The sequence below is a fragment of the Labeo rohita genome, chromosome 15 (assembly GCF_022985175.1).
Source record: "Labeo rohita strain BAU-BD-2019 chromosome 15, IGBB_LRoh.1.0, whole genome shotgun sequence".
Classification (NCBI taxonomy): Eukaryota; Metazoa; Chordata; class Actinopteri; order Cypriniformes; family Cyprinidae; genus Labeo; species Labeo rohita.
The window spans coordinates 34833059-34860976 of NC_066883.1; the positions used below are offsets into that span (position 1 = coordinate 34833059).

The 27918-nt window shown below is 33.2% G+C and overlaps 2 protein-coding genes across 5 annotated transcripts in view; one reads left to right on the forward strand and one right to left on the reverse strand.

Moving 5' to 3' along the window:
• LOC127177051 (uncharacterized) overlaps nucleotides 1-27918 on the reverse strand; it is a 219621-nt gene that overhangs the window by 88493 nt on the left and 103210 nt on the right. The gene's annotated exons all lie outside the window — the stretch shown is intronic.
• Nucleotides 2276-27918, forward strand: part of tiam1b (TIAM Rac1 associated GEF 1b) — an 85777-nt gene continuing 60134 nt past the window's right edge. For 2 of the 4 annotated variants that reach the window (XM_051128954.1, XM_051128959.1), the window contains exons 1-2: nucleotides 2309-2392; nucleotides 23802-23897. The gene's annotated coding sequence lies outside the window, so the exon portion shown is untranslated. Of the gene's footprint in view, nucleotides 2393-20617; nucleotides 20810-23801; nucleotides 23898-27918 lie in introns of those variants that run through there. The other 2 variants (XM_051128955.1, XM_051128956.1) reach the window with 2 other exon arrangements.

A 27918-nucleotide genomic window follows, 5' to 3' on the forward strand; every position in this document is an offset into this window, starting at 1 on the left:
CCATCCTGCCGCCTCCCAATATGCCTCCTCAAATGATGCCCCCTAGGGGCCCCAACCCCATGTTCGGTCAACCCCCTGCTGGCCGATTCCGAATGCGCATGATGGGTCCTCCAGGACACGATTACCCCCCTCGCAGACTCCCAATGGCTCCTAGAGGAGATGAACCGCATTGGCGGGAACAAGGACCTGAAAGGGGCCCAGAAAGTTTCGAGCCACCGTTTCATCGGGGTGGATGGGTAAGGGGTGGCCCTCGTGGACGAAGTCGCTTTGGGAACTGAGTTGCGTGGGGTTTTTTTAAGCACTACTGGCCTCAGCTGTGACTGGACTGAGGAAAACGGGACTCAGCGTCGCTGTGAAACGGGAATACGGAGAACATATTCTACGTATTCTATACAGAGTCCACATGAAATTAACAGACACTGATGGTCCTCATCTTTCTACATGTCGTCATGTTTGCTTAAATAGGCGAGACAGGGAATCATATATTATGAAATTCCCGTCTCGCTTCATGCGACATTGATGAGTTCTGTCATTTTCAGACGTTACACTCACTTCCACAGACTACTAATATTAGAGGTCTAGAGTAACATGTTCAATGTAAATAGTCCAGTTTGCACATTTCACAATTGTTCTACTATGAAGAAACCATCTGTGGAAAATGTTCCCATCTTCCGTTGTGTATATTTGGAGGTAGTATTTTCGTTAAAGCTTCTGTATGCTTTCAGTGAGGACTTTGTCAGGAACTCCTGTCAGAGGTAGAGCATCATCTTTGGCCGGTTAATTTTACAAAGCTGTTTTTTACCAATCATTCTTGTTTCTTTTTCTGTCTTAAAGGTTTATATTAACATGCTAAAACAAACACAATTAAATGTTGTGGCTACTTGAACTGACTTGTTGGTTTTCTTTAAGTAAGACTTGAAGTTTAGTGACTGCAGTTTTGCAGTTGTCTCTGTAGAGGACACCATTTGGCAAGACTCAGACTCGAATCCTGGTAAAATGATGGAAAATGCATTTTTCAACCAGGGTTACTATAGTTAACTAAAGCATAAAAAAATCCTTTAATGAAATAAAATGCATGTTAACTAAAATAAAAATAATAAAAACTTATTTTCCTTTTAATTCCAGCTAGTTGCCTAGGCAACATTTCTCGTTTTAATTTAGTTTACCTTAACCCAGACTAAACATGAAATAAGAATTATACAAATATTAAAAAAAAAAACTAAAAACTTAAACTAAAAACAACAAAATGACTAATATTTGAATTAATAAAAATTATACTTGAATTAAATTACAAAATTATATTTATGCTAATATAACATTTTGAAATATGTATATGAAATATATCAGTATTTTATGATGATTGTAATCATTATCCTAAAAATAAAAATCATAATTAATAAGAATGTAAAAATGCACATTCATTTAGTAAAAATTATCACTTTTGTGATAATTAAAAACAGAATAGTAATAATATATTAATAATGTCTTGTAATTTGTATAGTAATTTATTTTATGCAATAAATTAGTATATCAGTATTTTATATTATGTGTAAGTAGTGAAATCATTATCATCATAAAAATAATAATAATAATAATAATAATAAGTAAAATGTAAAAAATGTGTATTCATTTAGTAAAAATTATTATTCTAGTAATAAGTTAAAAAGTAAGAATTTTATTCTAGTGACAATTAAAAACAGAATAGTAATAATATATTAATAATGTCATGTATTCTGTATAGTCATTTATTATATACTATAAATTACTTTTTCAGTATCTTATGATGACTGTGTATGCAGTGTAATCATTATCATAAAAATATAAAAATTATAATTAAATAAAATGTAAAGATGCACATTCATGTAGTAAAAATTATTCTAGTAATAAGTTAAAGAGTAAGAATTTTATTCTAGTGATAATTAAAAAAAGAATAGCAATAATATAATATTAATAATGTCTTGTCTTTTGTATAGTAATTTGTTATTATATACTACAAATTATTTCAGTATTTTATTATTGTTATGTGTACTGAATTCATCATCAGAAAAATAATAATAATAATAATAATTTAATAAATTGTAAAAATGCGCATTCATTTAGTAAAAAAAAAAAAGATTTAAAGATTTTAAGATAATTTAATTCTAGGAATGATTTTTTTTTAAATAATTGTTTTACTCAATGGATCAGCAGGTTCCAACAAGTGTGTGCGCGCGCACCGGTGAGCTCTGGTGTTTCACGGGTACAGCGCGCGCGCTCCTCCCTTCAGCCGCGAGCTAAACACTGGAAGCGCGTGTGCGCGCGCGGAGCGCCGAGTCTGACAGGAGAGACTCGCTGGATGCCATGATGTCTCACAGTCGCCCCACACGCAGGACACCGTACGGAATTATGACAGGTATGTACACATATTAATACACATTTGCAGATGAATAGCATTATTTAGTGTAGAATTACACTGAGGCGACACAAATGCTGATGCGCGTGACTGCGGCATCACTGGAGACCGCACGTGCCGGGCGCGAAATGTTAATTGACTCGCAGTAATTGTGTTTGTTTATCTAGACTGCGTGTATTTCCATAATAAATGACTGCTGCGTTTGGGTTAGTGATTTTCAGCTAACCGTTTTTGGTTCCCGCCCTGATCAGAAATTTCTAACGGAAATTCTGTCAGAATTAGAAAGCCATATTAATGGGGTTTTACAACATACTACAGTAAGTAGGTATTTTAAGACATAGTTTCCGCGAATTAAGAACGAATTAAGGATCTTAAAACTTTAACTTTATCCAGTAGCATCTTATCTGATTATTTACGGATTCATAATTTCTCCATTATGGTTCCATTATGATAGAAATCTCAATAAGAATACTGTACATACTGCTTTAGGATTTTTCACGACATTCACAAAAACATTAGTGTATGGTTTTAAATCAGATAAACCTTAAAGTAACCTTTACTGAACGCTCTGTAACACTTCAGACAACGTTCGTTTTTAGTTCTGATATATAAAGCTTAGAAATAACCTTTACAGAACGTTCTGTAGGTTATAACACTTTAGTCAACGTTCTGGGAACGTTAGTTTATGGTTATTAAGAACATAAAAGACTGTTCTTAGAAAGTTATTTGGTTCCCAAAAATAACCAAACACAAACCATATGGTAACATTGAGGGAACGTTCTGTCATACTGTTAATCTTAGACTTCTGCTGGTAATTATGGGTTATGTTTTATTTTCAGCAGTCAAATAGATGCGTTCGAAATGCGTCAGATGTTTGAGCGCGTCCGTGCATGTGTTATGAATGCATCTGCAGGATGCTCAGTCAATGCCAAGGGCACGAGCTCCCCAGTGACCCTGTCCTTACGGCCCCAGAGCTCACTGTACTGCTGATTTTAAAACATAGCCATGACAATCCATCATTGCTCGTGTCACTTGAGGTTTTCCTCTAGAATAAACGTGGAGAGATTGGCCTCTCTTGATGTGTGTGACGGTCTGACCCCTGCTGTCTGGCATCTGGTGCATTGATGCTCAGAATACGTGCCACATGGTGTCATGCATTAGATGGTTCCTGATTAAAAATGGATGTTTTGGTGCATTTTCCATTAATTGATTAAATGCATAAACAGTGCATAACATTATATTAGAGATGGCATTTGAAATGACATTTCAGGCTTCAATAGCATGATGTTGTGGTGTTGTAGGTGGCTGTCAAGGCATTGCTATTTGTTTGCTAAAATGTTCTGGGTAGTTGTTAGATGGTTGCTTACTTCCTCTAGTCAAAACACCAACCCAAGGTGTATAATATTTGGATATGGCTCAAATCCCTCCTACATCAGTTTTATATAATTGTAATAGATGTTTGCATTCACAGATGCTTGCATTGTTATCTTTCACTACCAGCAATATACTGATATATGCTAATATGGCCATATGGCGTGATAATAAAATCTGGCAATATTTAGCTATTTTGATATTATTGAAATTAACCAATAATGTTCTTGCTTGCTTGAGAGATGATAAATGCCATAGGGTGCATTAGTGCCCACCCACCATTTTGGTGCGTCCGAACGTTTTTATTTCATTCATTTTTCCTATAGGGATTTTAAAAATGTCTTTCATTAAAGGGTTATAAACCATAAACCAAACCAACCAGCTACAAAGTGAATCACAACATTGCAAACTTTGATTTAAAGCAAAAAATTATTTTAAAACCGGATGAAAAAGAGTGTGTGCGCCATAACGTTCCCATAATGTCTGGAAAATGATAAAATAGATTGTTACCTTAACATTTGCATAACCAAGAAAAATGTTTCTAAAACATTTTAAAAATCGGATGTTGTGAGATATAATGTTTAAATTAAAGCATTAGAAAAATGATCTTAGATCAAAAAATGTTTTTTGTTAGCTGGGGAGCATTACGAATGACATAATCGAATAAAAAATGATTGCTAAATATAAAACTATAACTATTAAAAAATACAAAACTGTTCAAAGTTGTTGGTTATATCTATAGAAGCAATATAATTATAGTTTACTGCAAAATATGCATATATGTATAAATATTTAAGTCTTTTAAAGCTGATTAGAGAGACCAACTCGATATCATTTGCATTGCGGAGTTGGATGCTCACCAAGCCTGCATTTATTTGATCAAAAATACAACAAAAACTGTACAGTTTTGAAATATTTGTATTATTTAAAATAATTGTTTTCCATTTGAATATATTTTAAAATGTAATTTATTCCTGTGATTTCAAAGCTGATTTTTTAGCATCACTACTCCAGTCACATGATCCTTCCGAAATCATTCTAATATTCTGATTTGTTTTTCAAGAAACTTTTGCTATTAAAAAATCTACGTTTAATATTACGTAGATTTTTTTCAGGTTTCTCTGATGAATAGAAAATTGAGAAGAACAGCATTTATCTGAAATAAAATATTTTGCAACATTATAAATGTCTTTATCATCACTTTTGATCAATTTAAAGCATTCTTGCTAAATAAAAGTATTAATTTCTATCATTTCTTTCCAAAAAACAAAAACAAAAACAAAAACAAAAAAACTCCAAGCTTTTGAATGGTATAGTGTATAATGTTACAAAAGCTTTTTATTTTAGATAAATGCTGATCTTTGGATCTTTCTATTCATTAAAGAATCCTGAAAAAATCCACTCAACTGTTTTAAATATTGATAATAATAACAACAATAATAATAAAAATGTTTCTTGAACAGTAAATCATCATATTAGAATGATTTCTGAAGGATTATGTGACACTGAAGACTGGAGTAATGATGCTGAAAATGTATAATATATATTCAAATAGAAAACTCTTATATTCAATAGTAATAATATTTTACTGTTTTTGCTGTACTTTGGATCAAATAAATGCAGGCTTGGTGAGAAGAAAAGACTTCTTTAAAAAATATTACAAATCTTACTGTTCAAAAACTTTTGATTGGTAGTGTTGCACTCTATTGTGTCAGTTCCAAATATAATGATATATGCATTGTAAGCTTAAGTAGATCACAGAGACCATTGGTTTCTATGATCTACAAAAAAATGTCCCAAATCCCAAGCAGGACATGGAAACCCCAGAGCATTTGAGTGGCAATATGAGGTCAGTGGAGAACCGTGTTTAGTTAAAGATCTTTCAGTTGTAGCTTGTCTCCAGGGCCCGAAAGAGAAAACCACTGGATCGCTCTCTCTTTCTCTCTCTCAGGTTCAATCCTCAGTTAAACAGGCTGTGCTCTGCTCATTTATCAGGTAGCAGATATGATCTGTGATGCTCTGAGAAGACTGAGAATGAGAGATGAGAAGCAGTGGAATGCATTGATATGCACCAATCAGCCATATGCCAAAATAATCAGCTGTATAATCGCTACTCATTTAGGACTCATGCATATTTTATTTTAAATGCAAAATGTCCATTTAAGTTTTTGACCTGTTTCATAATGCAATCTTTTACTTGTTAAAAAAATTATCTGTCACCCGTCGTCCGTGCTATTCCAGCTGCCGTGGATTGTCTTTATCATAATGTTTGTGTAGGCCTATTGTGTGATTTGTATATTAATAGCAGGGGTGTTTGTACAGATCTTGACGTTTGTTTTGTGCTGTAATGAAACATGCCAAGTGTAAGGGCTCCAAATATGCATATTTTAAATCTTCCCGACGTGAATTATTCATATCATACCCACGTCCAGAATTGTTCATTCACGCTAGAAAAGGCCCAGAATAAAAGGAGCACTGTTTTTGCTGAGACAGTTGGTTTTGTGTTTGTTTATAATAAGGGCAGCGGGATTCACCTACCGCAAACGTTTTTTCATTGACTTCATGTCAGCAAAAAAATTCTGAGGGTGTAACGTGAACTATTTACATGCCGAATTAAGAGTATTGTTAATTCTTTTTAAATGTTTAGGTTATGATTGGTCAAATTCAATGAAGTCTTGAATTTTTAGTCTCTATATCGGTGCTAAGTTGTCTTAGTTTGAGACTGTTGTTGCTAAGGCTGGAATGATTATTATTATTGCTTAAAGTTATGGATTGGTGTGCTACTACTTACATGACTTGCGATTTTTCTTATGGCAGAGAATAAAACAGCAATTGCAGAAATAGTTCACCCAAAAATGAAAATTTGCTGAAAATATACTCACTTTCAGGGCATCCAAGATGTTGATGAATCTGTTTTTTAGTTGATGCAGATTTGGAAATAAGTAGTGTTACATCTCATGTTCACCAATTGATGCTCTGCAGTGAATGGGTGCCATCAGAATAACGTCCAAACAGCTGACAAAAATATCACAATAATCCACATGTAATCCACACCACTCCAGTCCATCAATTATGAATATAAAATCTGCATGTTTCTAAGAAACATGACAAAAGAGACATTTTTAACTTCAAACGCTGTTTCTGGCTAAAATATAAATCCATAAGTTTCTAAAAGTTGCCTGGTCTGAATCAGGAGAGAAATATGCAAAGATTAAGCACCGTTTACAAGCCAAAACAGTCTAAATAATCTAAAACGTTTATGTAAGAGGACAATTGAGATTTTTTTATTGAAGAAAACATTATTATGGATTATGGTATTTGATAAACTGGAGTGGATTACTTGTGGATTATTGTGTTGTTTTTATCAGCTGTTTGGACTCTCATTCTGACGGCACCCATTCACTGCAGAGGATCCACGGACGAACACCACTTAAATTTGCTTGAGAAATCATGTAAAACTAGTTTTGATATAACTTATATCTTCATCGATCATTGTTGCCAGTGACTCATTTGCGTGGTAGTGCAGTTGTGTTTGCTTAGGAAATGAAGCGATAATTTCTGAGGTTAAACACTGGCTTGAGTCCAGGCCTAAATTAATTTGATATACTTGCATCTTAGCATGGAGGGAGTCCAGACAACATGCCCACTTGAGTGAGATAAACAAACTGCTTAAGAATGTTTCTTGTTGCTTTAAATGGCCCTCTTTGTGCATAACTCATCTCCATTGCCTTAATCACGGGCTTATGGCCAGAATTGTCTTGTGAGTGTTATTTGCATCTTCTGTGGAGAACAACGGATTACTTCTTCCTTCTCATACAACATTAGTACATATTACCATCTGTGCTTTGCAGCAACTTATTTGCTTGTTTGACCAAGTTGGGTTGTTTTAACTAAATGTGCAAAGTGTAATCAGATTATTTGTGTTTGGGACATGTTGGGTTTCCCATGTTTGCACATATGGCTGTCTCGGGTTATTTGTTTTGAATGTTTTCTGTGTATGTGGTATTGCAAGATTCCAGGATTTGTAAAAAAAAAAAAATCAGTGCTATTGCTGAGACATGTCATGCAGTGCACAAAACAGCCCTGAAAGATTGTTGTTTAATTCTCTCAAGGCTGTCTGTCCATGCACTTATTTGCAATTGGTGTGTCCTTGTGTAGTGCAGCTATTATTTTAGGTGCTTTTAAAAACTGTTTTTTAAACACAATTTGTGACCCTGGACTTCAAAACCAGTCCTAAGGAGCACAGGTATATTTGTAGCAGTAGCCAATAAAACATTGTATTGGTCAAAATGATCCCTTTTTCTTTAATGCCAAAAATCATTACGACATCAAGTGAAGATCATGTTCCATGAAGATATTTTGTAAATTTCCTACTGTAAATATATCAACATTTAATTTTTGATTAGTAATATGCATTGCTAAGAACTTCATTTGGACAACTTTAAAGGCAATTTGCTCAATATTTAGATTTTTTTTTTGCAACCTCAGATTTCAAATACTTTTATTTTGGCCAAATATGTTCCTATCCTAACAAATCATACATCAATGGAAAGCTTATTAAAATGGCCGTAATGACTGATTTTGTGGTCCAGGGTCATATTTGGCCTTTTCAGAAGTATTCACTTAATATATTTATATTTTAATGAAAATATTAAAAAGTTATTACAATTTTTTTTTTTTTCAAATATTTTTCAAAATCTTGAAATAATGTGGGAGATGTATAATATTGAATATATTCAGTATAATAATTTGATATTGTGAGCGTAACTAATATATTAATATGCTTTTTAAAATATTTTGAGATATTGATATATGTATATACATAATTCTTTACATTATTAAATCTTAAAATAATGTAAATTATTATGTATATACATATATTAATATCTCAAAATATTTTAAAAAGCATATTAATATATTAGTCATACTATTAGTTACACTTACAATATCAAATATCAAAATATATAAATAGTATGTAATATACTTAATGTATTGATATTGTATGGACTATATTTATTATTAAATGTTTATGTATGTTAAATGTTTATATATAATATTTATTTCTTTTTTTAACATATCAGTTTTTAATTATAACTATCAAATATAATTTTATTTTGTGTTATTAAATAATATATTATATGTATTAGTATTCACAAAAAATATTTTTTCAAATATTTTTCAAAATCTTAAAATAGTGTGAGATAATATTGAATATATCAATATAATAATTTGACAAGTGTAATTAATGTATTTTAACATGCTTTTTAAAATATTTTGAGATATTAAATCTTAATGTAAATTTATATATATATATATATATATATTATAATATTATAAATATAATTTATTATTAATATACATTTTTCAATATTTTTGAATTATGAAATCCTTAAAAATAAGATAAATATGTTTATATATAATGTTTATTTTTTATTGAAAATATCAATTTCTAATTATAAATATAGTTAAATATTATTTTTATTATTTTTGTGTTATTAAATAATGTAAGATGTGGCATTAACTGGAAATGATGCAGTTCTGTTAATCAGCTGATGCTATAATCACAAAATGGCCAAATATTGGATGATATATTGGTCAGTCTTTACTTAAAGCTTAGTTAGTGTTGTCATGAATCATATTTAGTCTGTTTTCTCATTCATTTATGAGCTGTTGTTATAAACATTGTGAACCGTGTGGAGTTGGACTGTCACCAGTCCTCATGGCTCGTTGGCTTGTCCTAGATACTTGGGGCTTAAGATGACCCACTTAGATGCTTTTACTTATTGTGTTTCTGACTGTGCGGCAACACAACACGTGAAATATGTACTACAATACACCTGTGCTCATATTTCACTGTACAGGCTTTAAACTAGAGTGCATATGAAACTCCGCCTGATTGGCTGGATTCTCTGCACGTGCACGCCTGATTGGTTCTGATCTGTTTTAAATCCGTAATTGGATTGATTTATGTTTCAAAACATCCATCTCCTCTCACTCTAGTCCGGGAGAGGACAGATGTGAAGTTGGCTTTGCATAATTGACCATGCATCTTTATTTTTGCCAGTAATGGATGCTGGGAAGGAGAGGGCGGCTGCTGAGCCAGCGTGGCCGATAAAAGACACGCCTGCCTGCACATGCCGGGTCTCGGATTCACATGGATGATCTCTAATCCTGATAAATATGAAGAATGAATTGTCTAGAGGGGCGACTCCAGCTCATGCCTCTGACACCGGGAATGACTCAGCATCCTCTGCCTCCATTATAACACCACTACTGCTGATGAACCTGCAGAGGATTGTGGGGAAACTGAAAGTGGGTCTGCTAGCCCAGACGTTCACAGTAAACGTATAAAAACCAGGGCCATCCATCAATGATGTTAATTATGCAGGAGATAAATGATCCTCGTAACTTTAGCATGACGGAGGACAGATGCTAAGGAGAAATGTCACGGTGTAGCTATTCCGTATTTAGCATATCCAGCCTTATCTGAGATCTGATACACAAGTAAATACGTGAGCACACACAGTTATTGTCAGCCTGATGTGATTGTGTTTCAGAGCCCTGTTTATGAAAGCAGACAGATGCTTCCATTGAAATTAAACTCCTATTTCATTGTTGTTGATCTGAATTGGCTGTAACTGGAATGATATATAACTGGTACTTCTCCCACCCTGCAGGAGTCTGTTTAAGACTAATTTGGTTGTTGCAATGGAAAAGTGCCAGGATGTTCTACTGCTGAGCCTTCAGGAAATTATTTTCCCACCTTAGACCTGAAGTGCCATAGACACTGAGGACCACCATAGAGGTACAATGTTAAATGTGACCCTGGACCACAAAACCAGTCCTATGTAACACGGGTATATTTGTAGCAATAGCCAACAATACATTGTATGGGTCAAAATGATTAATTTTTCTTTTATGCAGGAAATCATTAGGATATAGTAAAGATCATGTTCCATGAAGATATTTTGCTAATTTTCTACCATAAATATATCAAAACTTGATTAGTAAATTGCATTGTTAAGAACTTCATTTGGACAATTTAAAAGTGATTTTCTCAATATTTAGATTTTTTTACACCCTCAGTTTCAGATTTCCAAATATTGTCCTATGCTAACAAACCATACATCAATGGAAAGCTTATTTATTTAGGTTTCGGATGATGTATAAATCTCAGTTTCAAAAAATTGACCCTAATGACAAAATGGTTTTGCGGCCCAGGGTCACAAATATGTAGAAAATTACTGGTAAAAAGAAATTTAATTCTGTTTGAACCATGGGATCAAAAATCTTATGTTTCACTCGCTTAAAAATGATATACACTTCAACCATTCAGATTTTTTTTTAAATAAATAATACTTTTATTCAACAAGGAGGCATTAAAGTGATCAAAAGTGACAGTTTCTTGAGCAGCAAATCAGCATATTTGAATGATTTCTGAAGGATCATGTGACACTGAAGACTAGATAATTGATGCTGAAAAAACATGCATCACAGGAATAAATTACATTTTAATATATATTCAAATAAAAAAATTTAAATTGTAGTAATATTTTACAATATTACTGTTTTTACTGTATATTTTATCAATTAATACAGACTTATTTTACAAACATTGAAAAATCTTACAAACCCAAAACATTTAGTGTAGATAAAATTATATAATTTGCTTCTTTATATATATATATATATATATATATATATATATATATATATGTGTGTGTATATATATATATATATATATATATATACACTACCGTTCAAAAGTTTGGGGTCAAAGTAGTCTCTTATGCTCATCAAGGCTGCATTTATTTGATTAAAAATATACAAAAAAAAAAAAAAACTGTAATATTGCAAAATGTTTTTACAATATAAAATAATGTTTTTTATTTTAACATACTTTAAAATAGAATTTATTCCTGTGATGAAAAGCTGAATTTTTATCAGCTGTTACTCCAGTCTTAAGTGTCACATGATCCTTCAGAAATCATTCTAATATGCGGATTTATTATTAGAATGATCAATGTTGGATAATATCAACAGTTGTGCTGCCAAATATTTTTTGGAACCTGTAATTTTTTTTTTTCAGCATTCTTTCATGAATAACAAGTTTAAAAAGTACAGTGTTTATTCAAAATATAAATATTTTATAACAATGTAAATTATTTATTATTAACTTTTAATAAACTTTTAATTATTAACTTAATACATCCTTGGTGAATAAAAGTATTAATTTCTTAAAAAAAAAAAAAAAAAAAAAAGAAACAATAAAAATGTACTGACCCCAAACTTTTGAACGGTAGTGTATATATATATATATATGTATGTGTGTGTGTGACCTTGGACCACAAAACCAGTCATAAGGGTCAATTGTTTGTTAGAATAAGACATTATTTGGTTGAGATCCAACTTTACTTAATATCCTAATGATTTTTGGCATAAAAGAAAAATGTATAATCTCGACCCATACAATCTATTTTTGACTGTTGCTACAAAATATACCCATGCTACTTACGACTGGCTTTGTGGTCCAGGGTCACATATTTTTAAATGCTTAAACCATTTTAGAAAATACTTCAGACAGTGAAAAATACTTTTCTAAGGAGTTAAATCTGTAAACCTGATCAGTGGTGTGTTTAATATTAGTATATCGTGAATCATATCTGATGTGACTCACAAGGGACACAGTTTCCTGAGAATGACCCTGATTCTTTCACATAGTTTTATCATGTTTTTTTATCCATTGCACAGATTTTTCCTCCAAAATCAGCACATTGTGTATTTTTCTTTAGAGGGAATGAGTGATTTTGCTAAATCAGGTATTGTTTTGCATGTGGTTGGGAGGTTTTTTGGCTGGTCTGAACGGAAGGGCAACTCTGGCTGTGTTCACAATTTATTTTTATTAAGGGTGCAGATTGTCAGTGGGATTGTGATGGCACATAGGCAGTTGGCACAAATATGGAAATGCATCATTGCTCTTGTGGGACAGTTTGATTTGCCCTGTATTGGCAAAACAAAGACGCTTGTTTATTTTATGACACAACGTTGAAGGAATAATTTGCCCAAAAATGAATATTCTGTCATTTTTTGTAACCCTGATGTCATTCAAAACTGTTTGCTGTTAACTTTCCATGCAGCACAAGATGCCTGATTTTGAGGATTCCTCAGCAACTCTTTTTCATATAAGGACAGTTTATAATGTCCATGTCTTTCAAGCTCCAAATAAATAACAGGTTTGGTAAGAAAGTTTTCATTTTTGGGTCACCTGTTCCTTTTAAAGAAATGGTTCACCCAAAAATGAAAATATGCAGATGTTTTTTTTTTGTTTTTTTTACCATCGGGGCTGTACAGTGTGACCATTTCAGTTGCATTTGTGACTGAAAACTACTGCGTGTGACTATGAAAACATATTTAGGAATTTTTTACGTTTTTAAGGTTGTCCTCTTACATCAAAAATCAACCCACAATTTAGTTTAGACTTGTTTTCACTCTTAAACAGTGCTTGATCTGTGCATATTTCTCTCCTGATTCAGACAAGACCACTTTTCCACTGGAGAAAGCAAATTATGGATAAAGGACTTATTTGAAATGCAAAATATCAAAATGATAAATTTGTTTCTTACAAACATGCAGCTATTGGCTTAAAATGTTAATTGATGGAGTAAAGTGGTTAATTGTGGATTATTGTGATGTTATCAGCTGTTTGGACGTCATTCTGACGGTACCCATTCACTGCAGAGGATCTCAAAACTGCTCAGCAAAACAACTTCACCTTTGTCCCGCCACACTGTGCCGCAATCAGCGTGCAGTCATGCTGCTCAAAGTCATGTGGCCCCGCAGGAACGCCCCCTGCCCCTGGTGCTATGTGTGCAGATAATCAAATGTGTGCAATCATGACTGTGGAAGAAGATCAGCCCACCTCATGCCAACATATCATCGGTTGGCTGAGCATTTACATGACATGTTCTGGCTGGTTTGCATTCATAGCGATAGGCTGCTTTGATGTATATTGGAGAGAAGGAGAAGAAGGAGATGAGATGGAGTCTGCTGGGGATCTTCACTAATGATCTCCAGTATGCTCCGGCCAATCCCTTTCATCTGGTCCCTAATACTGAGGCTGAGTCTTTGTTGTTTCAAATCGGGCCTAGCAGGACTGTAATAAATATTTCTTTTTCTTCTTAAGCTCTAATTGAAGTGAGGTATGACCGGTAAGCGTCCTCTACTCCATGCTCATGCACTGTGTTGTTTCTAGAGAGGGAAAGAGTGAAGATTAGATCCTACTAAGCCAACATGGCTGGTATTTATTGGTATTTATGGCTGGATTTGAAGCAGAATCTCGGATATTGAAGGTTCTTGTACATATTCGGTAGCTGTTGCTTCCTAACAAGAATCTTACAGGTTCATTTCCAGGGTTTCTGGAACGTCACTTTTTATCAATTTATTGTGTCTGAATGAAACTATTAATTGTATTCATTTAAAACTGACCACAAACTTTTGAATAGTCCATTATATACACTACAAGTCAAAGGTTTTTGGAAAGTAAAATTTTGAATGGTTTTTAAAGAATTTTCTTCTGCTCACCAAGCCTGCAATTATATGATCTTTTTATACAGTAATATTGTGAAATATTTTTACTATTTAAAATAACTGTTTTCTATTTAAGCATATTTTACAATTTAATTTAATTCTTTGATCAAATCTACATTTTCAGCATCATTACTCCAGTCTTCAGCGTCACATGATCCTTCAGAAAATATTCTAATATGCTGATTTTGCTGTTCAAAAAACATTTTTTTTTATTATTATTATTATTATCAATATTTAAAACAGTCAAGTACATTTTTTTCAGGATTCTTTGATGAATAGAAAGATCCAAAGTTCAGCATTGATCTGAAATAAAAAGCTTTTGTAACATTATACATTATACTATTCAAAGCTTGGAGTCAGTATAATTTTTTGGGGGAAAGAAATTATGAAAATTATTTGTTATTGAAAAGCAAGGATGCTTTAAATTAATCAAAAGTGATTATAAAAGACATTTATAATGTTACAGGTATTTTTAACGTTTACTTCTGTTTTTAATTGATAGATATAGTAGAAAGTGATGTGAAATTATTGGGAAGAATCACAAGCCAGACCCAAACTTGCTCCGCGTGCACTATAGTTAACTGCTTTGCCACTAAAACTGATCATTAACTATTGCTATTGCTATTTCTATTGTTTTTTTCTGCACCATTTATGCAACAGGCATTAATGATAAGTTTTTATCTGCTGCTTAATAAAAATTTGGTCAAAAAAGAATGGTGCCACAAACTTATTACAGGACTATCTGAGTATCTTGATAAGACAAAACATATAAATCATGAAAACCAAACTCTTGTGGTCACATGAGAGGTGCAGTGTTTCTCATCTCTGTCATGTTTTACAATCAGACAAGAATGCGATTCCCAAGTCACATCATGTTTCTGTGCATCTTTTTTGCTAAGCCAGGGCATTGTTTCCAGTGTTATGAATATGTATTGTCTCTGAGCGTGATCCCAAATAGCTGTGAGCAAATTTGGAGTGCATTTCCGTACAGCTGGTGCGTTGATGATTTTAAATGAAAATCCCAGTTAGGCTGCTAGCTTAAGCGTTCTGCGTAAGCCTCTCTCCTGGGTCATTGAAATATTGTGAATTCAGGAACAGTAGATGCTGGAAAACAGCTTCTCTATGGGAACACCAATGTTTTTTTGTCTCAGTCGGGGATGCTTTATTGAATTCCTCAGTGACTGACATCAGAAAGGCTAATGCAAACACCGCAGACGGCGAAGGTAAAGTCCCCGACCGTAATTGAAAGTGACACGTGTCGCCTCAGTTTGAAGAAGGATGTCGCATTTGCTTGTCCTTTATTATCACTGTCTGCTGGTCTTATGTGTGATTCTCTGCATTAGCTGATCGAGGAAGGTTTTAGGGCTGTTTGGTTTGTTTTAAGGCACAGTGATGAAGTTTAGCTCAGTTTCAGACACAACTGTCATATATGTGAACATGGACCAAAAAAACAGTCATAAGGGTCAATTTTTTTAAAATTGAGGTTGAACAAAAGCTTTCCAATGATGTATGGTTTGTTGGGATTGGACTATATTAAACCGAGATACAACTATTTCAACAACTTGTAATCTGAGGGTGCCAAAAAATCGAAATACTAAGAAAATCGCCTTTAAAGTTGTCCAAATTAAGTTCTTAGCAATGCATATTACTAATCAAAAATTAAGTTTTAAATATTTATAGTAGGAAATGTACAAAATGTCTTCATGGAACATGTTCTTTACTTAATATCCTAATGATTTTTGGCAGAAAAGAAAAATCTATAATTTTGCTCCATACGATGTACTGTTAGCTATTGCTACAAATATACCTGTGCTACTTAAGACTGGTTTTGTTTAGCTAACTTTCTCTCAACTTATTATAGCTATAACATCCTTTGCAGCTTCATTGCATAAATTCTTTGTTGCTTTATGAATTGCAAGAACATTTCAGAATGTGTGATGATTAAAATCCAGTTTGCATAGTTATCAGTATTTCGACCCTGGAGAAGTGTTTAATTTTTTTTGAAAAAACATTTATTATTATTATTATTATTGTTATGTTGAGTACTTTGTTTTGGGGTTGGTCTAATTTTTTGATGTTTTTATAAGAAGTCTCTTCTGATCACCTAGGCTGCATTTATTTGAACAAAAATACAGTAAAGAGAAATATTGTGAAATGTTTTCTATTTGAATATATTTTAAAATGTAATTTATTTCTATGACGCAAAGCTGAATTTTACTCATTACTTCAGACTTCAGTGATCCTTCAGAAATCATTCTAATATGTTGATTTGTTGCTCAAGAATTTGTATTTGTGTGGAAGTATTTTGATAAAAATTTTTCAAGATATTTCCACAAATTAAAGTATTCATTTTATTGTTTCTGAAAATATATCATGTCAAATATGCGTTATTTATGGCTCCAGCATGGTAATCACTTCAGTTTTGGTGTGACCGAATCATTAAGAAGAACGTCTCCTTCAGCCATAGGATTTTCTGTCTGGAATTGGGGTCATACAGGTCAGCTCCAGTTCTGATATTATAAAATTATTTCACATATATCCCAACATTACCATATTAAAATGGCCTGAGGATCTGAGGCATCATGAATACTAAACTACTTTATAATAGATCAGCCTGTCCTGTAATGAATCATTCGGTCTAGAATATGAGAGGTTTCCACGATGGTTCTTAGGAAGCCAACAGCTGATAGTTTATCATAGTCTGTCTGGCATTCCTGTGGGCTCAGACGGACCTGCGTTTACCCTATTCCTCCTCACAGCGCCGGGAGACTGTCATGTCACGTCTGTCTCTCTCCTCGCAAAAACAACACAGACTAGTCTTGTTAAAGCTGATGTGTGTCATTCCTGCACCCATCATCATTAACTTTCATATGTCATATGAAACTGAATAACTGGAAATAATAATAGAGGGCGTGGCTTGATTTTATACATCAGGATTTGATTGGATTGTGAAAAGTCTGCTGTGATGATTATTATTGGTTCTTTTCAGTTGCAAATTGTCTGGTAGTTACAAGTTACTGAATTTAAGTGAAAGAACAAAAGTAATTAATCTATTTTTTATTCAGTGTAATTATTATGAAATTTAGCCTTTTATATAATAACCCATTTTTATTATAAGAATTAATTTATTTTATTATTAATTATTGTATTGTTACTTTTTTATTCTATTTTAATTAATTAATATGGAACTATGATTTTTTATTTTTTTATTTAATGTTAATTTTGAGATTATCATGATTTATTTAATTTGTGTTTTATTTCAGGTATTTTTTATTAAATATTATGAAATTATACAGGTTTTTTTATTTTTATTTTATTTTTTTTATTTATAGATTATACCTATATACTTTATAGACGGTATTTACTGATTTAAGCGTAATATATTTAATAATATTAAATAAAAAAAGTAAAATTATTAAAATAATGCAATGATTTATTGATTTATTTCTATTGATTTATTCATATGACTTGATAATGATACAAAAACCTGTGATTTACAAGTCTAAATCCTATAATTAATATAAAAATAAATAAAAATAATGAAATTAAATGTAAAAATATTAGTTCAATAACAATTAATAAAAAACATTTTTTGCATTCAAAAACATCTAAATTAAAATTAAAATAAAATTGAATAATCTTAATAACTACTAAACTACTAAAAATAAAAAAAACAATAATTCCATAATTAATAATAAAATATAATTTGTCAAATATATATAGAAAATAACATTTTCACTTTTACATTTATTTTTTATTTACTGTTAATTATGAGATTATTACTTTTTATTTTTTATTTATTATAATTGAATTATTATCATAATTTGTTCACAATTTTTTTTTTTGTCATTTTTATTTAATATTAATTATGGGATTATGAATTTGTAATATTTATTCTTAGTTTTTATTTAATATTAATTAGTAAATCAAATATCTTTTTAAATAAATTACAGTGAGGGTGCAAAAGACAACATTTCTTTTTCTTTCTCACTCTTTCTCTCTTTCTCTCGCTCACGCTGTGTTTTATTTGGAAGAAAGTATCCAGCTGTGGTGTTTGTACAGATTAGGGGTCATAACCTTGGCTGGCAAAGTTAGCGACTTTTCTACGCCATCAGACTAACCGCAGTATTGAGGTTCTTATTTTAGACAGTTTAATCACAGTTGTCTAGACAGAAGGTTGTGCTTCTGAGCTGCGTACAGTCCAGTTCATCTGTCTGGGCGTCTCGCCCCCTCCGCAGCGTGCCATCGCTGGGTTATATCAGCCAGCCAACACCGCGCTCAATCTGGCCCCGGGCGTCTGCGCTGCTATGTATGCAAAGCAGCTTGCAGATCACATGATCAGAGTGACGGAAAAGCTTCCTGCTAACAAACACTGTGGCCACTGCCTGGCGTCCCAGAATACCTACACAAGGTGTGTGTGTGTTGCGTGTGTGCGTGTTGAAAATGAATTCAGCTCGGGTCGTCATCATTGACGTCTGTGTCTCTCTCCTCCTACAGCTCTGGTGCTATGACAACAACGCTGCTGCCTTCCCACCAATCACACCTCTATCTCCACAGACACATATGCATGCTGTTCTGTCCAAATATTTAAGATTTAACCTCTTCGAGCTGCTATTGTGATATATAAGACATGTTTTTTGTAGACGTCAATAGTAAGATGTCATCTGAGGTCGAGATGGGTGAATACTACCAAACCTTTTTAGGGCCTGAAGATGTCTGCGACATATTTTTACCCCAAAATCAAAAGATAAACCTCAAAATTATATTTTGCATGACAAAATTAAGCCTATTTATAGGTTTACTGCATTGTGACGTTATTTTAATAACAATTAACCACATTAAGATCATATTTTACCCTAAAATCAAAATAAAAACATCAAAATTTTATATTGCATGATGAAATGGAGCGTATTTATAAAATTAATTATGGCATTATTATTAAGATTATTGTATTTGAACATGCCTGGGACATATTTTTACTCTAAAACCAGAGGATAAAAACTCTAAATTATATTTTGCATGACGAAATTAAACGTATTTATAGATTTACAGCATTGTGGTGTTATTTTAATGACAATTAAACACATTAAGGACATATTTTACCCCAAAAATCAAAAGATAAAAACACTAAATTATATCTTCCATGACAAAAAGGAGCCTATTTATAGATTGGCTGCATTGTGATGTTATTTTAATGACAATTAAACACATTAAGGTCATATTTTACCCCAAAATCAAAAGAAAAATTCAGAATAATATTTTGCATGATGAAACGGAGCCTATTTATAAATGTATTACATTGTGATATTATTTTAATCACAGTTAAGCACATATTTCCCTCTTATTATCATAATGCAATAACAATGTAATTTTCATTACTTTATGTGAAAGCAAAAAATATATTTAAAATTATTTATGCATGATGGTAGAATTTGTTGTCGCATTTATTAAGCCTTTAAGTAATGTTGATTAAAATAATTTTTAAAAAATCATTGTGTTTTGGTAATACAGTAATCTGCTGAGATTACTAGTAAAAAAAAAATTAATTATTTGTGCTTAATTGTCATAAAAATAATATTGCAATGAAGAAAAAACATCATGTTTCTAAAATAAGCTTATAAAAATATAATTTATCATTTTCTGTTGGATTTTGTGGTTACATGTGCCTTAGACAATTTTTTTGTGAGATACGCTCTTTGTTTTGATAATTTTATTTTCAGCAAGAGAATTTGGCATAATTTGCCCTGAGGTAGGCGGAGCTCTGTGGTAAAGGTGTGAGAAGTGGGCGGAGTCAGCATTTGGAAGTGGCAGGTTTGAATGCTTTTTATAAGCTGTTCAGACAAACAGAAAAGAGAGCAAGAAAATGTGTTTAATAGTCATAAAAATAATATTGCAATGGGAGAAAAAGCACCATGGTCATACAATAAGCTTGTGAAAATACAATTAATAATTTTTCTCTTGATTTAGTGGTTGAATGTGCTCTAGACATGTTTTTCGTGGGATTGCAGGCTTTATTTCAGTAGGAGAATTTGCCCTGAGGTGGGCGGAGCTCAGTGGGAAAGGTGCGATAAGTAGGCGGAGCCTGTGTTTGTGAGAGGCGGGTTTGAATTCTTGTGTAAATTTGATGCTCTCCGCAGGGTCAGAGCCGTTCAGACAGACCAAAAGGAGCAGAACCACACGCATTCCGACTCCCAATCTCTCAGTCATTCCAAGACAGAAGGAAAGGGGGAAGGGGAAGGAGGTAAAAAGAGTGTGGGAGAGGGGAGGAGAAGAGAGGGGGGTGAGATCACTGAACGGACACAGCCCCCCATCCCAAGCTGTTTCAGTTCCCGTCCACTCACGTGGGAGTCAGTATGTTGTGGAGTTGGAGACGGAATGTGGACAGCGCTGCAGGAAACATGAGATTTTAAAAAAAAAAAGGACGCGTGTCATTGGGTCACAGGATCGCCCCCTGGGAAGGTAAGGCGTTCGTACGGTTGTTGAGGTGTGGCAGGCTTTGGGTTTGTGTTGATGCTTTTTCGTAGAAGACACACTGCGGTTTCACAGCTTCAAAGACTTTCGATATCTGTCGAGAGGCACAGAAAGCAGATAAAAAGGATTTCCCACATCTGAACAGCGCTGTCTGTATGTCTGACTTTGTCTGTCTCTGTTTGACTTGCTTGAGCTGAACATTCAAAGAAGCTTATTGACATGGTAAACAAGGCTTTGCATCGGCAAAACATTAGTAACCATTACCATTAGTAACCATAATCATGTTTACGTGCTGAATGTTGGTTATTATACTGAACACAGATCTTATAGACTTTTGTTGATGTGTTAAGTGTATTGGTCACTTTCTAGTGTGTGTATCTCAATGGTTTCATAAGTTTTGACTTGTCTACTTTAGGTTTGTTGTTTCTGAGGTTTCATGTAGCAAGATTCTACTAGACAAAGCAAAAATGGTTTCTTATCCAGGTATTTGGAATTACTGGAAAAGCCCTTTGTTGAGCTCTGAGTTATTTTGGATTCTGAGTAGTCATTTTAGAACTTTACCTATGTTTTGTTGGAAAAATGTCTTAATTAGAGTTTGAAGAAAGCTTAAAAGTTTTAAAACCATGACCGATTTGCTTTAAAGTCCTTGTGATGTTCTATATGGACATTTGATCCCATTGGGAACCTAATAGTCCTTTTGTGAACTATCTGCTCTTAAGATCTACTTGTTGTTTGCTGGAATTCCTATTTGGATCCAAATGATGGAAGAAATTCTAGTTAAGTTTGTTTGGCTGTGGAAATGAGTTTGCATACGTGAGATTTGGATTGTGGTTTGCAAAATACGTTTTGCCGCTAGCAAAGTTGCATGTCTTAATAATGCTGCATTTCCGACTGCCTGTTGCATATCAAAAGATACATCCTGAAAGAGCAAAGCTCATTTAGAACATTGTTATTGTCTTCCACCCGTTGTCTTAAATGCTAATTGAACTGGTAGTTAATGACGGAACATCAACGCGCAAATGCAGGCTTTCTGCGGGTGTCAGACGCTGTAAACAGTCCGTGCGTGTGTCGTTAGAATGACAAAGCTCCTGCGCCGCTGCTATTGTGTAGCCGTGTGAGGAAGATGATGAATTGCAAATGTGCGAGTCGGTCAGAGTCAAGGAGAATCCCCTCTGAGCGTGTCCTGGTGTGAAGGACTTTAGACGGGCTGAATTCATTCGCTCTGAATGGCCTGAGAAAAGGGAAGGCAGAAAGACAGAAGGAATCTCTCATCTGCCGGTATACAGATGGAAATGAATCAGCCATCCGCAGTCAGGCAGGACAGGAGGTCAGCGCTGGTGGATGCAGCTGTGAAGTGCATTGCATCATATGAGAGCCATAAGGGAACACATATAGAGAGTGAAAAAACCTAAAGCTAGTCTGAGTCACAAGCAAGGTCGGGTTTGGGCCAAAAGTGACTAAAATGTGTGGCAAAAAGATCCCTTTAGCAAATACTTGCTGTATGACATTTCATATAGAGGAGTCTGGGGCTAGTTGTCTGACTTTTTACATTAGTTTACCCCATTTCTGAAAGACATTTTTCACCATTATTGATCACGAGTTTAGATTCACAGTTGAAACACTCAAATGAAAACACATTGACCCTTTGTGACAACATGTCCCCCCAAAAAAGGTCCCTCTAACCTAGACTGGGGCTAGTTGTCACACTTTTAACTGTAGTTCTATGGCTTGTTTTCAAAGATCTGTTTCTGAGAGATCATTTCCACCATTATTGATCAAGATTTTAAATTCACAGTTCATTGAAAACACACTGACTCTTTGTGACAACATGCCCCAATAGAAATACAATGGAATCTCTTTGGCCAATTCTAGTTGTTTAACATTTAAATATAGAGAAGACCGGGGCTAGTTGTCGCACATTTTACTGTAGTTCTATGGCATATTTTCAAAGATCTGTCACACTTTTTTACTCTAGTTTATAGGTTTTATTCCCAAAATTCTGTTTCTAAAAGACATTTTTACTGGTATTGATCAGAAGTTTAGTTTCACATTTAGTAAAAATACATTAAATGTTTGTGACAACATGCCCCAATGGAATCACAATATAATCTCTCTGGTAATTTCACATAGAAAAACTTTGGGTATTCACACTTTTTTACTCTAGTTTATAGGTTTTATTCCCAAAATTCTGTTTCTAAAATACATTTTTACTCTTATCGATCAGTTTCTGAGAGATAATTTCACTGTTATTAAACAGAAGTTTAGATTCACAGTTCATTGAAAACACAATAAATGTTTGTGACAACATGCCCCAGGAGCATCACAATGGGAACCTGCCATGAAATTTTACTTTTCAAATGCTACTTTTCATGTTGATTTGATTGTATATTAAGGCCATAAATGTTCAAATTTAAGATTTACATTGGTTAACTGATTAGTGTGTTGTTATTTAACATGCACTTCTGAATGTAAATATGCCCCTGAATACAGTTCCAGGTCAAATATTTCCTCTTAATAGGCTAATTTCTGAATAAATGCAGCAACAATATCAGCTTTGAGGAACTAATACTTTGTTTTGACCGTAGCACAGTTCAGTTTTTATAATCTTTGTACGGGTACCAGCGATGAGGCCAACAAAGGTTTAACTGTTATTTAGTTCTGCACGAGTGAAACACTAAACAGGTTTAATATCGGCCCAAGCTTTTTCTTCCTTTGAAAGTAATTGATTGAAATAGTTTCCTTCTTTACTCAGGGGACACACTGACTTTGATAATTAAAAATGAGGCTAGAACGTGATTTTCATAAATACAGATCACTTTCATTGTGCTTTGATGTGGTCATTGCCGCTGGGTTGCATTCCCTGTACTCAACGCTCTTAATGAACTCTCTTGGATTGGTTTTGGAGGGTTAGAGGGATTCAAAACAGTCGTAAGCATGAGATAGTGTCTCATCCTGCACTTATGCATTGTTTTCCAAACAGATCCTTCAGAGTTTTATGACTTACGGTCCATACCAGGAATACTTCCCTGTCAACAGGATCGAGTGATGTGTTCACACTAGCAGCTGTGATTGCATGGTGAGTGATAGTAGTGTTTAAACACAGGGAATCCCTTTTATCTGTGTGCTCTTAACTTTTTATGTCAAGATGCTCTGTTATAGCTCTCTTGTATAACACAGATAGCTGCTTTTTGGTCTACACAGGCAGCATCTTAGCGTAAATGAAACCTCATACTGTAAGTGACTGATTTCAAAAGCTTGTTGCACAACTAGAGACTTGACTACAAGTTTAGAAATTTATGTTGTATTTTTATATACTTTTCTATAAATGTATTATTTTTATTATAAATACAAATATATTATGTATTTTTATATGAAATGTGTTCATGAATTATGTGCTAGAGGCTCAACTACAGTTTATTCCATTCTTCTGTTATTTTATTATTTTGAATTTAATTGAATATTTTAATATATTTTTTGTAAATGTATTATTATTTAATTGGTCCATTTTGTATAACTTAACTAAAGAGATTTTCAGTAGTGTTTTTTGTTTTAATTAAATTAATTAGTACATTTTTTATTACTACACTAGGGATGTCTTCCAATAGTGTTTATTATTTTATTATTTATAATGCATTAAAATAAATGTATTGTTTTTATTATAAATTGAAAAATAGAATTAATTTATTAATCACTGCTTTATATAACTACAATAGAGACTGGACTATTTAATTTTCTTTTTAATTTATTTTTTAATTTTATTATTTATAATTATATATATATATATATATATACACACACACAAAATAATTTATTAAAAAAAAATGTTTATAATAAAAAAAAAATTGGTAGCCAGGTCTTCAGTGTGACAAATAAGTTCATTTCATATTTGTATTATAATAAAAAAAAAAAATTATATAATTATATATTTAATTTCTAATGTATTTTTATGTATGTATTTTAATAAAAAAGTTTGAAATTAATTTATATTTTATATCAGTACTCTGCAGTACTGAACGTGTTTCAATAGTGTTTATTATTTGATTATTTATAATTTAATTTTATAATTCTTATATATGCATTAATATAAATGTATTGTTTTTATTATAAATAGAAAAATAGAATAAATGTATTAATCACTGCTTTATATAACTACACTAGAGACTACAATTTATTCCAATAGTTTATTTGTAATTTTATTATTTATAATTTTATTAAAACCCATTATTGTATAAAACCCATCAAAGTGTGCATATGATCATCTATTTGTTTTGTTTTGATGGTGTATACTTACGTAAAATGCCTTAGAAATACTGTCTAGGTAAACAGCTCACTAGGTTTTGTCTCACTGGCTTCCTGTTCCTCTTAATGTGGCCTATAATTCTGTTTACCCAGAATGCATCAAAAACAGCATTCATACCTGCTCCGCCCTACGTTTTGATGAGTGGTTTAATTGAAGGGTTATTATCTCTGGGGTTGAAGGCAGCTGTTTTAAAGTGGTTGTCTACGATGTCAAACCCCAAGACAGGTGGTTTAGGTCGACAGACTTGTGCACACGGTTAGTTTGTTCTTGATCTTCCAGCTCCATCGTGGCTCGGAGAGAGAAACAGGGGGCGTTATTGTACTGGAGCCGGGTGGAAATTAAAGGCCTGTGATCGCAGCTCGAAGCGAGTAAACTCATTTCAACGCGGCTTTGTGTAGTCATGTGTGTCTGAATCCCGTCTGGTTACGCTCGGCTGCACGGCAAGGGGACGAGGGGTGGGAGGAGAGACCCCAGGGTTCGGTGGAGGCTTCCACAAGGGGAAAAACTAAGATAATGTGCAGGAGAGATTTTCTGGAAACTGGATTTGGTTAATCTGTTCTCGGCGTATCACACGGGGGGCTCAGGTAATCAGTGGAACACATGCCGTCGCTTGTCCTTCGGAAAATACTTCTCTGAGCTGGAAAAGTTTGCTGGTTTGTCCTCCGATGAGCTTTAATCACCTCAATGTGTTTGGGAAAGTGATGTTTGTCGGTTGTTGGATTGGATTTAATGTGTTGGGTTTCTGTATGGGTGCAAATTTTAATAGAAGAATTAAAATATAAAACCTAGGGCTGTCAAGTAATTAAATGTATTAGTCTAATGATGTACTGATTAATTTTGGAAATTAATTGGGACATTATTTAATTAATTAGATTAAAAAATTAAATTGCACATTAATTTAGATTGAAAAATTACCCCCCCAATAGATCATTTATAGTCATTGTTGTGTGTTAAATGAGAAAAGCATTAAATAGACATGATGACAAAATAACTTTAGAAAGAAATGTTTTGATTCAACACAAGCTTTTAAGGCTTTAATGTGGCCATTTTATTGTTTTCAGATGCTGCATACGAAGTGGCATTTAGGTAGATTTACACAGGTGGCATTTCATTTGCATTTTAATTAGAATTGCATAAATAATGCTATGACAATAATAGGTTTTCAAATGGTATTCATGTTTTGTTTTTTTTTAAATATGATTAAAAAATGTAATTATGCTCAAAATGTGAAACTAAAACTGTCAGTAGGTGGCAGCAAGTCAATGTTTTAATAAGTGAGTAATTGAGTCCATTTGTTCAAACAGTTGATTCTTTCAGAAACAAAGCAAGTGTCTGAATCATTGGCTTACTCGATTCATTCAAACACATTGATTCATTCATTATCAAAACACTGACTTTGTTTAAAACTATTTTTGTTTGCAAAATATAGACAATATTGTGACTAAAACATGCATTGAGTGCGTTAATCATTTTACCATGCTATTTTCTACAATTAATCACACCAAATGAACGTGTTAAATCATGATGCTCAAAATATGAAACTAAAACCACCAAATTCTAGCAGCAAGTCAAGTATTAATGAGTGAGTCATTGAGTCATTCATTCAACTGATTCGTTCAAACAGTTGATTCTTTCAGAAACTAAGCAAGTGTCTGAATTATTGACTCACGTGATTCATTCTAAAATGTTGATTCATTTAGTGACGAAACACCGCTGTGTTTTTGTTTGAAACTATTTTTGTTTACAAAATTGAGACAGTATTGTTGATATGAATCTAAACCTAAAACAGCCAGTAGGTGCCAGCAAATTACTGTTTTATTGAGCGAGTCATTACGTCATTCATTCAGCTGATTTGTATATACAGTTGATTCATTCAGAAACAAAGCAATTGTCTTTATGAATAGGTCACTGAATCATTGGCTCACTCGATTTTTTCAAAAATGTGGATTCATTCAGTAACGAAACACAGTTGTGGCTTTGTTTGAAACTATTTTCGTTTGTAAAATTGAGACACTATTGTGACTGAAATATGCAATAAATACGTTAATCATTTTACAATGCTATTTTTTTCCACAGTTAATTACACTAAATGAAGGTGTTAAATCATGATGCTCAAAATATGAAACTAAATCCACCAGTAGGTGGCAGCAAGTCACTGTTTTAATGAGCATGTCACTGAGTCATTCATTCAACTGAACAGAAACAAAGTGTCTTTATGAATGGGTCATTGAATCATTGGGTCACTCGATTCGTTTAAAAACGTGGATTCATTCAGTAACGAAACACCGGTGACTTCGTTTAAAACTATTTTCATTTGCGAAATTAACAGATGTGACTAAAACATGCATTAAATGCATTAATCATTTTAACATTTTTTTTCCACAATCACACAAATGTATTAAATCAACAGCAATAATAAACAGTAGATTCTCTTTTCTTCGTAGCTGCAGAAACCTCTACACAATCCATCATGTTTTTAATTTTTAAAAATGCACTGCAACATTGTTTCCCTAAGCAAGCTTGTAGGAATTGAAACCATTGTAGCAAATCAAGCCACTGTAAAGTCTTGTTTATGCTTGACACGTTCAGTCTGGCGTGAAACTGATGCAGACGTGCTCATCTGACGGCTCTCCAGAGGTGTTTATGCTTCACACGCTCTCAAGAAACAACAGGTGGCAGTGGAGAAAACATCTGAACCAACACAAACAGCAGTGAAGTTTGCATTTGCAAATGACGTCACATTTGTATGAATTAAAATAGGTTGACCCAGCTGCTTATAGGTAAATGAAACCTGCTG